Below are 14,373 nucleotides of genomic sequence, written 5' to 3' on the forward strand. Positions count from 1 at the left end.
CGAATTCTTAGTATCTATAAAATAAGTGTGGAGAAAAATAATTTAAATAAATAACTATAAAAATAATTAATCAACTGCTTCCATACTCGAACTTAAAACAAACAAAAAGGAATGGTACGCGACAAGCCGTTCATCACACCCGGCCACGCAGCCCTCGGACCGAGCAGCAGTCTAAGATTCTTGACACCAATAACGAAGTTTAAAATGTGAGGAAAATCTAGTTCTAAATGCACAATGCTAAACGTACGGATGATCTCGGCGCATGTGCGAGACAAGGACGCTTAAATTTTCAATTAAATTTATAGACATTTTGACATTAAAAATTATATTTCTCGAAATATTAATATTTGTCGAATTCCTAGTATCTATATAATAAGTGTGGAGAAAAATAATTTAAATAAATAAATATAAAAATAATTAATCAGCGGCTTCCAGACTCGAACTTAAAACAATCAAAAAGGAATGGTACGCGACAAGCCGTTCATCACACCCGGCCACACAGCCCTCGGACCGAGCAGCAGTCTAAGATTCTTGACACCAATAACGAAGTTTAAAATGTGAGGAAAATCTAGTTCTAAATGCACAATGCTAAACGTACGGATGATCTCGGCGCATGTGCGAGTCATGGACGCTTAAATTTTCAATTAAATTTATAGACATTTTGACATTAAAGTTATATTTCTCGAAATATATTTGTCGACTTCCTAGTATCTATATAATAAGTGTGGAGAAAAATAATTTAAATAAATAAATATAAAAATAATTAATCAACGGCTTCCAGACTCGAACTTAAAACAAACATAAAGGAATGGTACGCAACAAGCCGTTCATCACACCCGGCCACGCAGCCCTCGGACCGAGCAGCAGTCTAAGATTCTTGACACCAATAACGAAGTTTAAAATGTGAGGAAAATCTAGTTCTAAATGCACAATGCTAAACGTACGGATGATCTCGGCGCATGTGCGAGACATGGACGCTTAAATTTTCAATTAAATTTATAGACATTTTGACATTAAAAATTATAATTCTCGAAATATTAATATTTGTCGAATTCCTAGTATCTATAAAATAAGTGTGGAGAAAAATAATTTAAATAAATAAATATATAAATATTTAATCAACAGCTTCCAGACTTGAACTTAAAACAACCAAAAAGGAATGATACGCGACAAGCCGTTCATCACACCCGGCCACGCAGCCCTCGAACCGAGCAGCAGTCTAAGATTCTTGACACCAATAACGAAGTTTAAAATGTGAGGAAAATCTAGTTCTAAATGCACAATGCTAAGCGTACGGATGATCTCGGCGCATGTGCGAGACATGGACGCTTAGATTTTCAATTAAATTTATAGACATTTTGACATTAAAAATTATATTTCTCGAAATATTAATATTTGTCGAATTCCTAGTATCTATAAAATAAGTGTGGAGAAAAATAATTTAAATAAATAAATATAAAAATAATTAATCAGCGGCTTCCAGACTCGAACTTAAAACAATCAAAAAGGAATGGTACGCGACAAGCCGTTCATCACACCCGGCCACTCAGCCCTCGGACCGAGCAGCAGTCTAAGATTCTTGACACCAATAACGAAGTTTAAAATGTGAGGAAAATCTAGTTCTAAATGCACAATGCTAAACGTACGGATGATCTCGGCGCATGTGCGAGTCATGGACGCTTAAATTTTCAATTAAATTTATAGACATTTTGACCTTAAAGTTATATTTCTCGAAATATATTTGTCGACTTCCTAGTATCTATATAATAAGTGTGGAGAAAAATAATTTAAATAAATAAATATAAAAATAATTAATCAACGGCTTCCAGACTCGAACTTAAAACAAACAAAAAGAAATGATACGCGACAAGCCGTTCATCACACCCGGCCACGCAGCTCTCGAACCGAGCAGCAGTCTAAGATTCTTGACACCAATAACGAAGTTTAAAATGTGAGGAAAATCTAGTTCTAAATGCACAATGCTAAACGTACGGATGATCTCGGCGCATGTGCGAGTCATGGACGCTTAAATTTTCAATTAAATTTATAGACATTTTGACATAAAAGTTATATTTCTCGAAATATATTTGTCGACTACCTAGTATCTAAATAATAAGTGTGGAGAAAAATAATTTAAATAAATAAATATAAAAATAATTAATCAACGGCTTCCAGACTCGAACTTAAAACAACCAAAAAGGAATGGTACGCGACAAGCCATTCATCACACCCGGCCACGCAGCCCTTGGACCGAACAGCAGTCTAAGATTCTTGACACCAATAACGAAGTTTAAACTTTGAGGAAAATCTAGTTCTAAATGCACAATGCTAAACGTGCGGATGATCTCGGCGCATGTGCGAGACATGGACGCTTAAATTTTCAATTAAATTTATAGACATTTTGACATTAAAAATTATAATTCTCGAAATATTAATATTTGTCGAATTCCTAGTATCTATAAAATAAGTGTGGAGAAAAATAATTTAAATAAATAAATATATAAATATTTAATCAACAGCTTCCAGACTCGAACTTAAAACAACCAAAAAGGAATGATACGCGTCAAGCCGTTCATCACGCCCGGCCACGCAGCCCTCGAACCGAGCAGCAGTCTAAGATTCTTGACACCAATAACGAAGTTTAAAATGTGAGGAAAATCTAGTTCTAAATGCACAATGCTAAGCGTACGGATGATCTCGGCGCAAGTGCGAGACATGGACGCTTAGATTTTCAATTAAATTTATAGACATTTTGACATTAAAAATTATATTTCTCGAAATATTAATATTTGTCGAATTCCTAGTATCTATAAAATAAGTGTGGAGAAAAATAATTTAAATAAATAAATATAAAAATAATTAATCAGCGGCTTCCAGACTCGAACTTAAAACAATCAAAAAGGAATGGTACGCGACAAGCCGTTCATCACACCCGGCCACTCAGCCCTCGGACCGAGCAGCAGTCTAAGATTCTTGACACCAATAACGAAGTTTAAAATGTGAGGAAAATCTAGTTCTAAATGCACAATGCTAAACGTACGGATGATCTCGGCGCATGTGCGAGTCATGGACGCTTAAATTTTCAATTAAATTTATAGACATTTTGACATTAAAGTTATATTTCTCGAAATATATTTGTCGACTTCCTAGTATCTATATAATAAGTGTGGAGAATGTTGCATATTCAAATCAAGCAGAGGTCGGTCCCAGAGGAGCAACATAATTGGATAATCATTTTGTAACCGGAAGTACGTAGTATTTCCGGATGAATTGTCATTGGATGTTTGTTCTTTTTAAGTAAAAAGAACAGACACCGCCTGTGGGTATATACCGTAGCTGTATACTGCAAGATGCAGACCTTTTAGTTCTTCATTAAAAGAATTTGTTTTTTAATCTAAATGCCTAATCTTATTTATACTCTGCTATTTTTGTTGAGAAAAACTCCAACATGGTTATGGGCCCAGGTGAGCCAAAATCCTTAAAACCCTTGCCGTAAGATTCGTGTTTATGAACTGAAAGAATAAGTGCTACTAATTGTTGTGAATTTTTACTAAGCCGAAGAAAAGATGAATTCAGATTTTTCGTCTTTTGTGTTCCCGAAACTCGACGATTCGAACTATTCGTCATGGAAGGAAGACATGAAAGTCTTGTTGATGGATCGCGGCTGTTGGAATTTTGCAATTGGTGAAGAAAAACCTTATCCAGAAGCTACCGAAAAAGAAAAACTCGAGTATGAATGGAGAAAGCAGCGGTGTTACACAACAATTTATCAAGGAGTCGAAAGAAAACTTCTTCCTTTGATACGGCACACGACTGATGGGAAAGAAGCATGGAATATTTTAAAAGATAACTTTGAACCTGTATCTAAAGCTCGATTAGCTGTTTTAATCGATGAATTTTTCGAACTTAGATTTAATCCAGAACAAGAACAGATCGGTATTTTTTGCAAGCGTGTCAGTGAAAAGAAAAACCAAGTTAAGGATGCGGGCTTCGAAATTCCTGATCTGTTGGTCGCACTGCAGCTTATCAGAAGACTACCAGCTGAATATGATCACTTGGTTCAAATACTTTATAGAATGAAGGATGCAGAGTTTACACACTTGGAAGTTGAAAGACAACTAATAAATGAATCGGGGAGAATCCAATTAAAGAAAAAGGATTTGAACACTACGGAGAACGCATACAATGTCGGATCATCTCCTGGGAAAGAAATGAGCAAGAAATCTGTTGAACGAAGTGGAAACGTGTTGGACCCTACAAGAAGTCCTGGTCAATACAAGAAAAACCGTAACCCTAAAGGTGTGGGGCCGTGGTGTAAGTATTGTTCCCGGAAAGGACATACTGAATCTAAGTGTTACAAGAAATCACAAAAAGAAAAGAAAGCTTTCAATGCAGAAAGTGCATTTTATGTATATAATCCATCAGCTGAAGTTTTTGCAGTATCGAAGGATTTGGAGCAGTTTCTGGTAGATTCAGCTTCTACTTCTCATTTTTGTTGTGAGCGAGATTGGTTCAAGAACTTCAGAGAACTTTCACCCACCAAAGCATTACTGGCTGATAAAAGACACACATGTGAAGTAAAAGGGGTAGGTGATATTGATTTTTGTATTAAAGATGTTAAGGGTGATGTGCATATAACTTTAAAAGATGTTTTGTATGCTCCCAACATGAGGAGAAATCTAATTAGTGGAGCAAAAATGGATCTTGCCGGTTTAAAAATTAATTGGTGTAATGATGTTATGCGGGTATATCATTCTAATAATGAATATTTCTTTTCTGTATTTCGGCAAGAAATGTTGTATATAGTATATGGTTATCCTTTAATAGAAAATGTAATGCTTACTAGTGTAGATTTAAATGTAATACATAGAAGATTATGTCATGTTAATGTTCCTATGATTAAGGATATGAGTAAAAATCATTCAGTTAAAGGATTAGAACCTGTAAATGTTAAAACGAAATATGAGCCTTGCATTGCTTGTAATCTAGGTAAAGCAACTAGAACTTCTCTGAAGAATGTTGTTTATAAACGGGTAACAAAATCTGTTTTAGAAAAAGTGCATATGGACTTATGGGGACCAGCACCTGTAAATTCTTTGGGAGGCAATAAATATTTTTTATCGATAATTGATGATTTCTCTAGGAAAGTGGATGTATTTACTCTTAAGAATAAAAACGAAGTATTTACCGTTTTTAGAGAATACTTAGCTAGGGTAGAAAGAGAATTGGGTTTGAAACTTAAAAGTGTTAGAACAGATAACGGTATGGAGTTCTGCCATAAAGAATTTGAAAAATTTCTAAGAGAGCTGGGTATTAAAAGTGAACGAACAACCAGTTTTACACCGGAATTAAATGGGGTCTCGGAACGATTTAATAGATCTAGTATGGATGCAGTCAGAACTTTGCTACAGGATAGTGGATTACAACCACGATTTTGGGCGGAAGCACTCCAGAACTATGTGTATACTAAGAACCGATGTATTCACAAATTAACTGAGGGGAAAACTCCTATTGAAATATGGTCGGGACGTAAACCTTCCATTAAACATTGTCGTATATTTGGTTCATTAGCATATGTGTATGTTCCAAAAGCTTATAGGAATAAATTGCAACCCAAAGCTAAGATTGGAATATTTATGGGTTATGCAGTAAGTAGAAGAGGATATAGGGTATGGCTACCAAAAGAAGGAAAGATTGAAGAAAGTATTCATGTTAAAATTGATGAAACAAAAAACGGGGTTCAAACTTTATTTGGTAAAATTAAAAGGTATGATTATGCTTGGTATCAATTGGATCCAACTTTGAAAGACGGAGGTTATACGAAATTACAGGATGATAAAACTTGTTTACCGGAAAATTTACGCTTGTTAGATATTTCAACTTGGGAAAGACTAGAAAAACCTAGAAAAAAAAGCAAGAGAATAGATGTATACTATTATCCACCTAGTAAAGAACGACTTAGATCATTAAACGATGCTAAAAGATATTGCGAGAAAAACAATTTAGCCTTTGATCCAAAACAGTTTAATTTTAAACCAACAACAGTAAATACGCGTTTTGATCAAAAATCAGATAGTGAGGAAGAAACTTCGATAGATTCGAACTCTCTAGATGAAGGGAACTGTATAGATGATATTTTTCAACATGAGATATACATGTCTGAAATTCCAAAAACGTATGCAGAAACTCAGAATTCTCCAGATAAAAGTAAATGGGATGAAGCTATGTCTGAGGAAATTGAAATGATGCAGAGTAGAAAGGTCTGGGATCTAGTCGAGCCAAATTCTAATATGAAAGTTTTAGGTTGTAGGTGGGTATATAATATTAAGCAAGACGAGAAAAACAACGTGAGGAAATACAAATCGAGACTAGTCGCACAAGGTTTTAAGCAAAGACCTGGTGTTGATTTTACTGATGTGTTTGCACCACTTGTGAATTTTGATGTAATAAAATTTCTATTTGTTTTGTTAGTATGTATTTTAGGCTGGAACCATGCTCAAATAGATGTTAAAGCAGCCTATTTATATGGGAAACTTGATACTCCTGTTTATATGCAGCAACCAGAAGGATTCTTTGTTAAAGGATGCGAAAATCATGTTTGCCGGCTGCATAAGAGTATTTATGGTTTACATCAAAGTGGAAGACAGTGGAATATAGAGTTAAATAAGATTTTAATAAAACTTGGTTTTCAGCAAAATGAGCTGTGTAATGGTTTATATACTAAAACTGATTGTATGCTATTAGTGTATGTAGATGATATAGTTGTTTACAGCAAATCGCGAAGAATTCTTGAAAATTTAATTTCAGATTTAAAAAGTGAACTAGAAATAACCGAATTAGGACCAGTTAAATACCTTCTGGGTGTAAATTTTGAGCAAATAGGGAATTGCGTGTATTTGCATCAAAATACATATATAAATAAACTTATGATTAGATTCAAGAATTTACCTAAAAAGCGAGTTTCATTACCTTTTAAAGTAGGTTGTATCTTGCCAGAGAGAGTAAAAGAAAATGAGATAGAAGAAACGGAGTTGATGAGACAATTTCCGTACCGAACTCTAATTGGATGCTTATACTTTATCGCGAATAGGTCCAGGCCGGACATTGAATTTGCTGTAAACACTATGTCACAATTTTGTAATGGATATACTTATCATCATTGGACTGTTGTAGTTGATATATTAAATTATGTGTTTGAAACCAGACACTATAAGATAAATTTGTCAGATACTAGAAGTAATATGTTAACTATGTATTCAGATTCTAGTTGGGGATGTAAGTTAAATGATAGACACTCAACTAGTGGCTATATAATGTTTTTTGGAAATGTACCTATAGTTTGGAAGTCTCAAAAACAAAAATGTATTGCTTTAAGCTCAATGGAAGCAGAATTTATAGATTTAACTGAGAGTGTAAAATGTATTATTTGGTATTCAAGAATTCTAAAGGAACTTAATTTAATTGATTTTGAGATTCCTGAAGTGTATTGTGACAATCAAGCTGCCATTCATTTTTCTAAAAATAATGTTGAGAATAATAAAACGAAACATATTGATATCAAATATAAATTTGTTCAGAAATTATTATCTGAAAATGAATTTTACCTTAAATATATAAATTCTAAGAAAAATTTGGCTGATTTCTTAACAAAACCTCTTGTGAAAGAGAAACTTTATTCTGTAATAAAGCATATATTTAAAATGGATTCTGTGACCGATGGGGCCGAATGTTGCATATTCAAATCAAGCAGAGGTCGGTCCCAGAGGAGCAACATAATTGGATAATCATTTTGTAACCGGAAGTACGTAGTATTTCCGGATGAATTGTCATTGGATGTTTGTTCTTTTTAAGTAAAAAGAACAGACACCGCCTGTGGGTATATACCGTAGCTGTATACTGCAAGATGCAGACCTTTTAGTTCTTCATTAAAAGAATTTGTTTTTTAATCTAAATGCCTAATCTTATTTATACTCTGCTATTTTTGTTGAGAAAAACTCCAACAGAGAAAAATAATTTAAATAAATAAATATAAAAATAATTAATCAACGGCTTCCAGACTCGAACTTAAAACAAACAAAAAGAAATGATACGCGACAAGCCGTTCATCACACCCGGCCACGCAGCCCTCGAACCGAGCAGCAGTCTAAGATTCTTGACACCAATAACGACGTTTAAAATGTGAGGAAAATCTAGTTCTAAATGCACAATGCTAAACGTACGGATGATCTCGGCGCATGTGCGAGTCATGGACGCTTAAATTTTCAATTAAATTTATAGACATTTTGACATAAAAGTTATATTTCTCGAAATATATTTGTCGACTACCTAGTATCTATATAATAAGTGTGGAGAAAAATAATTTAAATAAATAAATATAAAAATAATTAATCAACGGCTTCCAGACTCGAACTTAAAACAACCAAAAAGGAATGCTACGCGACAAGCCATTCATCACACCCGGCCACGCAGCCCTTGGACCGAACAGCAGTCTAAGATTCTTGACACCAATAACGAAGTTTAAAATGTGAGGAAAATCTAGTTCTAAATGCACAATGCTAAACGTACGGATGATCTCGGCGCATGTGCGAGACATGGACGCTTAAATTTTCAATTAAATTTATAGACATTTTGACATTAAAAATTATAATTCTCGAAATATTAATATTTGTCGAATTCCTAGTATCTATAAAATAAGTATGGAGAAAAATAATTTAAATAAATAAATATATAAATATTTAATCAACAGCTTCCAGCCTTGAACTTAAAACAACCAAAAAGGAATGATACGCGACAAGCCGTTCATCACACCCGGCCACGCAGCCCTCGAACCGAGCAGCAGTCTAAGATTCTTGACACCAATAACGAAGTTTAAAATGTGAGGAAAATCTAGTTCTAAATGCACAATGCTAAGCGTACGGATGATCTCGGCGCATGTGCGAGACATGGACGCTTAGATTTTCAATTAAATTTATAGACATTTTGACATTAAAAATTATATTTCTCGAAATATTAATATTTGTCGAATTCCTAGTATCTATAAAATAAGTGTGGAGAAAAATAATTTAAATAAATAAATATAAAAATAATTAATCAGCGGCTTCCAGACTCGAACTTAAAACAATCAAAAAGGAATGGTACGCGACAAGCCGTTCATCACACCCGGCCACGCAGCCCTCGGACCGAGCAGCAGTCTAAGATTCTTGACACCAATAACGAAGTTTAAAATGTGAGGAAAATCTAGTTCTAAATGCACAATGCTAAACGTACGGATAATCTCGGCGCATGTGCGAGTCATGGACGCTTAAATTTTCAATTAAATTTATAGATATTTTGACATTAAAGTTATATTTCTCGAAATATATTTGTCGACTTCCTAGTATCTATATAATAAGTGTGGAGAAAAATAATTTAAATAAATAAATATAAAAATAATTAATCAACGGCTTCCAGACTCGAACTTAAAACAAACAAAAAGGAATGGTACGCAACAAGCCGTTCATCACGCCCGGCCACGCAGCCCTCGGACCGAGCAGCAGTCTAAGATTCTTGACACCAATAACGAAGTTTAAAATGTGAGGAAAATCTAGTTCTAAATGCACAATGCTAAACGTACGGATGATCTCGGCGCATGTGCGAGACATGGACGCTTAAATTTTCAATTAAATTTATAGACATTTTGACATTAAAAATTATAATTCTCGAAATATTAATATTTGTCGAATTCCTAGTATCTATAAAATAAGTGTGGAGAAAAATAATTTAAATAAATAAATATATAAATATTTAATCAACAGGTTCCAGACTTGAACTTAAAACAACCAAAAAGGAATGATACGCGACAAGCCGTTCATCACACCCGGCCACGCAGCCCTCGAACCGAGCAGCAGTCTAAGATTCTTGACACCAATAACGAAGTTTAAAATGTGAGGAAAATCTAGTTCTAAATGCACAATGCTAAGCGTACGGATGATCTCGGCGCATGTGCGAGACATGGACGCTTAAATTTTCAATTAAATTTATAGACATTTTGACATTAAAAATTATATTTCTCGAAATATTAATATTTGTCGAATTCCTAGTATCTATAAAATAAGTGTGGAGAAAAATAATTTAAATAAATAAATATAAAAATAATTAATCAGCGGCTTCCAGACTCGAACTTAAAACAATCAAAAAGGAATGATACGCGACAAGCCGTTCATCACACCCGGCCACGCAGTCCTCGAACCGAGCAGCAGTCTAAGATTCTTGACACCAATAACGAAGTTTAAAATGTGAGGAAAATCTAGTTCTAAATGCACAATGCTAAGCGTACGGATGATCTCGGCGCATGTGCGAGACATGGACGCTTAAATTTTCAATTAAATTTATAGACATTTTGACATTAAAAATTATATTTCTCGAAATATTAATATTTGTCGAATTCCTAGTATCTATAAAATAAGTGTGGAGAAAAATAATTTAAATAAATAAATATAAAAATAATTAATCAGCGGCTTCCAGACTCGAACTTAAAACAATCAAAAAGGAATGGTACGAGACAAGCCGTTCATCACACCCAGCCACGCAGCCCTCGGACCGAGCAGCAGTCTAAGATTCTTGACACCAATAACGAAGTTTAAAATGTGAGGAAAATCTAGTTCTAAATGCACAATGCTAAACGTACGGATGATCTCGGCGCATGTGCGAGTCATGGACGCTTAAATTTTCATTTAAATTTATAGACATTTTGACATTAAAAATTATATTTCTCGAAATATTAATATTTGTCGAATTCCTAGTATCTATAAAATAAGTGTGGAGAAAAATAATTTAAATAAATAAATATAAAAATAATTAATCAGCGGCTTCCAGACTCGAACGTAAAACAATCAAAAAGGAATGGTACGCGACAAGCCATTCATCACACCCGGCCACGCAGCCCTTGGACCGAACAGCAGTCTAAGATTCTTGACACCAATAACGAAGTTTAAACTTTGAGGAAAATCTAGTTCTAAATGCACAATGCTAAACGTACGGATGATCTCGGCGCATGTGCGAGACATGGACGCTTAAATTTTCAATTAAATTTATAGACATTTTGACATTAAAAATTATAATTCTCGAAATATTAATATTTGTCGAATTCCTAGTAACTATAAAATAAGTGTGGAGAAAAATAATTTAAATAAATAAATATATAAATATTTAATCAACAGCTTCCAGACTTGAACTTAAAACAACCAAAAAGGAATGATACGCGACAAGCCGTTCATCACACCCGGCCACGCAGTCCTCGAACCGAGCAGCAGTCTAAGATTCTTGACACCAATAACGAAGTTTAAAATGTGAGGAAAATCTAGTTCTAAATGCACAATGCTAAGCGTACGGATGATCTCGGCGCATGTGCGAGACATGGACGCTTAAATTTTCAATTAAATTTATAGACATTTTGACATTAAAAATTATATTTCTCGAAATATTAATATTTGTCGAATTCCTAGTATCTATAAAATAAGTGTGGAGAAAAATAATTTAAATAAATAAATATAAAAATAATTAATCAGCGGCTTCCAGACTCGAACTTAAAACAATCAAAAAGGAATGGTACGAGACAAGCCGTTCATCACACCCAGCCACGCAGCCCTCGGACCGAGCAGCAGTCTAAGATTCTTGACACCAATAACGAAGTTTAAAATGTGAGGAAAATCTAGTTCTAAATGCACAATGCTAAACGTACGGATGATCTCGGCGCATGTGCGAGTCATGGACGCTTAAATTTTCATTTAAATTTATAGACATTTTGACATTAAAAATTATATTTCTCGAAATATTAATATTTGTCGAATTCCTAGTATCTATAAAATAAGTGTGGAGAAAAATAATTTAAATAAATAAATATAAAAATAATTAATCAGCGGCTTCCAGACTCGAACTTAAAACAATCAAAAAGGAATGGTACGCGACAAGCCATTCATCACACCCGGCCACGCAGCCCTTGGACCGAACAGCAGTCTAAGATTCTTGACACCAATAACGAAGTTTAAACTTTGAGGAAAATCTAGTTCTAAATGCACAATGCTAAACGTACGGATGATCTCGGCGCATGTGCGAGACATGGACGCTTAAATTTTCAATTAAATTTATAGACATTTTGACATTAAAAATTATAATTCTCGAAATATTAATATTTGTCGAATTCCTAGTAACTATAAAATAAGTGTGGAGAAAAATAATTTAAATAAATAAATATATAAATATTTAATCAACAGCTTCCAGACTTGAACTTAAAACAACCAAAAAGGAATGGTACGAGACAAGCCGTTCATCACACCCGGCCACGCAGCCCTCGGACCGAAAAGCAGTCTAAGATTCTTGACACCAATAACGAAGTTTAAAATGTGAGGAAAATCTAGTTCTAAATGCACAATGCTAAACGTACGGATGATCTCGGCGCATGTGCGAGACATGGACGCTTAAATTTTCAATTAAATTTATAGACATTTTGACATTAAAAATTATAATTCTCGAAATATTAATATTTGTCGAATTCCTAGTATCTATAAAATAAGTGTGGAGAAAAATAATTTAAATAAATAAATATATAAATATTTAATCAACAGGTTCCAGACTTGAACTTAAAACAACCAAAAAGGAATGATACGCGACAAGCCGTTCATCACACCCGGCCACGCAGCCCTCGAACCGAGCAGCAGTCTAAGATTCTTGACACCAATAACGAAGTTTAAAATGTGAGGAAAATCTAGTTCTAAATGCACAATGCTAAGCGTACGGATGATCTCGGCGCATGTGCGAGACATGGACGCTTAAATTTTCAATTAAATTTATAGACATTTTGACATTAAAAATTATATTTCTCGAAATATTAATATTTGTCGAATTCCTAGTATCTATAAAATAAGTGTGGAGAAAAATAATTTAAATAAATAAATATAAAAATAATTAATCAGCGGCTTCCAGACTCGAACTTAAAACAATCAAAAAGGAATGATACGCGACAAGCCGTTCATCACACCCGGCCACGCAGTCCTCGAACCGAGCAGCAGTCTAAGATTCTTGACACCAATAACGAAGTTTAAAATGTGAGGAAAATCTAGTTCTAAATGCACAATGCTAAGCGTACGGATGATCTCGGCGCATGTGCGAGACATGGACGCTTAAATTTTCAATTAAATTTATAGACATTTTGACATTAAAAATTATATTTCTCGAAATATTAATATTTGTCGAATTCCTAGTATCTATAAAATAAGTGTGGAGAAAAATAATTTAAATAAATAAATATAAAAATAATTAATCAGCGGCTTCCAGACTCGAACTTAAAACAATCAAAAAGGAATGGTACGAGACAAGCCGTTCATCACACCCAGCCACGCAGCCCTCGGACCGAGCAGCAGTCTAAGATTCTTGACACCAATAACGAAGTTTAAAATGTGAGGAAAATCTAGTTCTAAATGCACAATGCTAAACGTACGGATGATCTCGGCGCATGTGCGAGTCATGGACGCTTAAATTTTCATTTAAATTTATAGACATTTTGACATTAAAAATTATATTTCTCGAAATATTAATATTTGTCGAATTCCTAGTATCTATAAAATAAGTGTGGAGAAAAATAATTTAAATAAATAAATATAAAAATAATTAATCAGCGGCTTCCAGACTCGAACGTAAAACAATCAAAAAGGAATGGTACGCGACAAGCCATTCATCACACCCGGCCACGCAGCCCTTGGACCGAACAGCAGTCTAAGATTCTTGACACCAATAACGAAGTTTAAACTTTGAGGAAAATCTAGTTCTAAATGCACAATGCTAAACGTACGGATGATCTCGGCGCATGTGCGAGACATGGACGCTTAAATTTTCAATTAAATTTATAGACATTTTGACATTAAAAATTATAATTCTCGAAATATTAATATTTGTCGAATTCCTAGTAACTATAAAATAAGTGTGGAGAAAAATAATTTAAATAAATAAATATATAAATATTTAATCAACAGCTTCCAGACTTGAACTTAAAACAACCAAAAAGGAATGATACGCGACAAGCCGTTCATCACACCCGGCCACGCAGTCCTCGAACCGAGCAGCAGTCTAAGATTCTTGACACCAATAACGAAGTTTAAAATGTGAGGAAAATCTAGTTCTAAATGCACAATGCTAAGCGTACGGATGATCTCGGCGCATGTGCGAGACATGGACGCTTAAATTTTCAATTAAATTTATAGACATTTTGACATTAAAAATTATATTTCTCGAAATATTAATATTTGTCGAATTCCTAGTATCTATAAAATAAGTGTGGAGAAAAATAATTTAAATAAATAAATATAAAAATAATTAATCAGCGGCTTCCAGACTCGAACT

Source organism: Argiope bruennichi, chromosome 1, assembly GCF_947563725.1.
Source record: "Argiope bruennichi chromosome 1, qqArgBrue1.1, whole genome shotgun sequence".
Taxonomy (NCBI): domain Eukaryota; kingdom Metazoa; phylum Arthropoda; class Arachnida; order Araneae; family Araneidae; genus Argiope; species Argiope bruennichi.